The 4,410-nt window shown below is 48.8% G+C and overlaps 1 pseudogene; it reads left to right on the forward strand.

Annotated features, from left to right (window-relative positions):
- Window positions 1-745: 745 nt before the first annotated feature.
- On the forward strand, window positions 746-3,067 carry LOC114082810 (forkhead box protein M1 pseudogene; annotated as a pseudogene).
- Window positions 3,068-4,410: the final 1,343 nt, after the last annotated feature.

Below are 4,410 nucleotides of genomic sequence, written 5' to 3' on the forward strand. Positions count from 1 at the left end.
TAGAGGCCAGAGCTATGGATAGGGAAAGGATAGAAAATTACTCCCTTCTCTAACCAACCATCTGCACTCACTGTTCTGATTTCATTCTGCCCCAGGCCCATCACTGCCACTGCAGGTGTTGAGACTTGTGCAAGTATTTTTACAAGGGCTCTCATGGCACGCTGAGAATCAGGCTTTCTCAGGTCTAGCACTTTTCAGTATGGTTCATGGCTTCAAATCTGTGTAGCTCTCCATTATCCTGTTCCTGACACTCTTGTTTGTGAACCTTTTAAAAACGTTTCAGTCCAGTTTCAGAAGGGCACACTCTCTCAATCAACATAATAAATGTCGCCAGAGGCATTTTTTTTCCTGAAGTCTTGCAGTCCTCAATCAAAAGCTCACCAGTGATGCTGTGAACAGAATCCAGCACCCATTCTGGGAGAATGAGGAGATGTCTTGAGACTGGAGTTTGTTTTGTGACTATGGTGGGAGGGAGTGAGAGAAAAGGAAACTTTCTAATGAAATTTCCAGGGAACATATTTCATGGCTGACATTTTACTAACTGACCATGCTTTAGAAAGTTTTCATGACCATCCAGGGGTCCCCAGGGGTTCCCACCCATCCTTCACCAACGCCGGCCGGCCTGGCGCAAGTCCTTGTCTGGGCCCTGGCCCGGCCCCAGGTTGGAGAAGCCAAGGCGGCGGCGCTGGGATCTGGAGGGTCCATTCTTGTGATTCTCAATGGAGAGTGATAGCACAGATTCATAATGAAAACCAGCCCCTGGCGGCCACTAATTCTCAAAAGACGGAGGCTGCCTCTTCCTGTTCAAGATGCCCCATGCGAAACACCAGAGGAGGAACCTAAGAGACCCCCTGCCCAAGAGGAGCCTAGTCAAGCACAGGCCCCAAAGAGGTGGCTGAGTCCAACTCTTGCAAGTTTCCAACTGGGATCAAGATTACTAACCACCCTACCATGCCCAACATGGAGGTGGTGGCCATCCCCAACAATGCTGATATCCAAAGCATCATCACAGCATTGACTGCCAAAGGAAAGGAGAGTGGCAGCAGTGGGCCCAACAAATTAATCCTTATCAGCTGTGGGGGAGCCTCAACTCACCCTTCAGGACATCAGCCTCAATTCCAGACCAGCAATGATTCTAAGAGGACAGAAGTTATTACAGACATATTGGGACCAAACCCTGCCACTAGGGATGCAAATGTTCTTAGACCACCTGGACCCATTCTGGGGCAGAGACTGGAGAACTGTGCTGGTGGAGACACAGCAGCCGACACCCTGGACAACAGCTTAACCAACATCCAATGGCTTGGAAAGATGAGTTCTGATGGCTCCTGTAGCATCAAGCAAGAGATGGAGGAAAAAGAGAATTGTCACCCGGAGCAGAGTCAGGTTAAGATGGAAGAGCCCTCAGGAACCTCAACATCCTGGCAGGACTCTGTGTCTCAGTGACTGCCTTACTCTTACATGGCCATGATACAGTTTGCCATCAACAGCACTGAGAGGATGCGCATCTTGAAGGACATCTATACTTGGATTGAGGACCACTTCCCCTATTTTAAGCATATTGCCAAGCCAGGCTGGAAGAATTCCATTCGCCACAACATTTCCCTCCATGACATGTTTGTTCGGGAGACATCTGCCAATGGCAAGGTCTCCTTTTGGACCACTCACCCCAGTGCTAATCGCTACTTGACATTGGACCAAGTGTTTAAGCAGCAGAAATGACCCAATCCTGAGCTCCGCCGGAATATGACCATCAAAATGGAACTCCCACTGGGTGCACGGTGGAAGATGAAGCCTCTGCTTCCTTGGGTCAGCTCATACCTGGTGCCCATCCGGTTTCCAGTGAACCAGTCACTGGTGCTGCAGTCCTCAGTGAAGGTGCCACTGCCCCTGGCAGCTTCACTCATGAGCTCCGAACTTGCCCGTCATAGCAAGTGAGTCCGCATTGCCCTCAAGCTTCTGAGCTTCCAGTCTTGGTTAATCAGGTCACCCTACCCTCAGATTGTGCATGTAGTCTTCTAGATTCTCTTTTAGGATTTCTGCTACTAGCTGATGAGGGCATAGCCCCTCTTCCTGCTGTGGGACCAGTGAAGGAGGAGAAACCCCTGCTTGGAGAAGGGCTGTTGCCTTTGCTTCAAGTTCAGTCCATCAAGGAAAAGGAAACTCATCATGGGGAGGACATGTCACAATTAGTAAGACCCATTAAAGTGGAGAGCCCTCCCTTGGAAGAATGGCCCTCCCCATGCCCATCATTCAAAGAGGAGCTGTCTCACTCCTGGGAGGATTCATCCTGCTCTCCCACCCCAAGACCCAAGAAGTCCTACAGTGGGCTTAAGTCCCCAGCCTGATGTGTCTCAGAAATGCTCGTGATTAAAGGAAGGGAGAAGAGGGAGATGAGCCAGTCTCGAAGGAAACAGCATCTGCAGCCTCCCTGTCTGGATGAGCCTGAGCTGGTCTTCTCAGAGGGCCCAGCACATCCGGACGAGCTACTGAGGCCCCCTCCTGGCAGAGCCTGTCTCCCACCTGAGCTGCCTCCAGGAGGAGGGAGGACCTTTCAAGACCCCCATTAAGGAGACTCTGCCCATCTCCTCCACACCAAGCAAATCTTATCCTCCCCCAAACCCCTGAATCCTGGAGGCTCACACCCCCAACCAAAGCACAGGGTCTTGATTTCAGCCCAGTACAAACCCTCCAGGGCACCTTTGGCTCCCTGCCTGACTCCCTGGGGCTGATGGATCTGAGCACCACACTGCTGAAAAGCATTTCCCTCTTTGACTCACCCTGAGAGCTCCTCAATTCAGAACCCTTTGATCTTGCCTCTGACCCCTTTAGTAGCTCTTCCCCCTCTGATCTGGAAGTTCCCAAGCCAGGCTCCCCAGAGCTACAGGTTCCCAGTCTTTCAGCCAATCGTTCTCTAACTGAAGGTCTGTTTCTGGATACGATGACTGACAGCCTTAGCAAGATCCTGCTGGATATCAGCTTCCCTGGCCTGGAGGAGGACCCATTGGGCCCTGACAACATCAACTGGTCTAAGTTTATTCCCGAACTACATAGAGACTGGACTTGACCTTGCCTTGCTGCTCAAGCTGTCCACCATTCCAGGCATTCATGTGGCTGGGCAGTCCCAAGGCTCAGTGTACCCCAATTCCTCTGAGTGAGGATAGCAGGTAGGGACCATGCTGCTCCTCTTAGCTCCCCAGCCTGATTATGCCAAGGCAGCAGTCACATCTTAACTGCTGCTGGGACCTTTGCAAGCAGTAGGGTAAATGGTCTCTGTGCCACCTATGCTTCTTGAGAGAATCTAATTCCTCTACTCTCCCGGCCATAAGCTGAAGGGTGAGAATGTCAAAAGTAACGGTATCCCAAACCATTTTCATTCTGTGCCCAGCAGTCTCACCTTCCCGGCTCCTTGTAGGGTGACCCTTGTAAATAGTGTAAATTTTCCAAATTATCCTCTAATTATAAATGTAGTAAGCTTATTTCCTTAGATCATTATCTAGAGACTGCCAGAAGGTGGGCAGGGTAACAAGGGGTTGCAATTTGCCTCTGTTCCTTGCTTTTGGTTCCTGAAGAAGGGCAGGACCTGCAGTGCAGGTTTCTTCCTGACCCAAGGTACCTAGCTCAAGGGTTCTTTACTGTAGGCACCCAATCTGCTTCCCAGGGTCCCTCTTATTGCTCCTTCCTCCTACCTCCCCATGTTTCCAAGTCAGCTTTCCTGCAAGAAATCCTGGTTTAAAAGGTCTCATATCGGGTCAAGAGTTGAATTTTGGGGTGGTTGAATAAATGCTTCTGCAGCAAAGAGAATAAGTGCCCAGATGTGCCCCCTATTATGTTTCTCTGATAATGTCCCTAATCATGCCAGGGAGACTAGAATTGACAAGAACTCAGGTGGAGGCTTAAGAAGGTAGAAAGGACCCCTGACCTGCCTGGCTTCCTTAGCTTGCACCTCAGCTTTGCAAAGAGCCACCCTGGGACCCAGCTGACTGCATGTACATGAGCCAGATCAATCACACTATTGTAACTACCTACCAAATAAAATCCAGGGTGGAAAAAAAAAAAGTTTTCATGAAAACAAGATGCATTTAATGAGCCCACATGTGGCTCTTTCCATGTTCCTGTTCTGACATTTGAACTTTTTGAATGTGTGGATTTAATTGTACTTGATGAATCACAGATTAGACTATAATTTCTATCTGTTTGTTCTCCTTTGAGGACACTCATTTTCTATAATAAGTCACATGATTATCCCACAGGTTACTGATAATTTTTTTTCTGTTTTTGGGAAGATTCTTTTACTGTTAAATTTTCCCTTCTGTGTATTTTATTGATTAGTTTATATTATGAGGCTAATCAGGGTGACTCCTGTTTAGCATCTATTTTTCATTTCATATCTCCAGGAGAGTGTCCATA

This window comes from Marmota flaviventris, chromosome 1 (genome assembly GCF_047511675.1).
Source record: "Marmota flaviventris isolate mMarFla1 chromosome 1, mMarFla1.hap1, whole genome shotgun sequence".
NCBI classification, from domain to species: domain Eukaryota; kingdom Metazoa; phylum Chordata; class Mammalia; order Rodentia; family Sciuridae; genus Marmota; species Marmota flaviventris.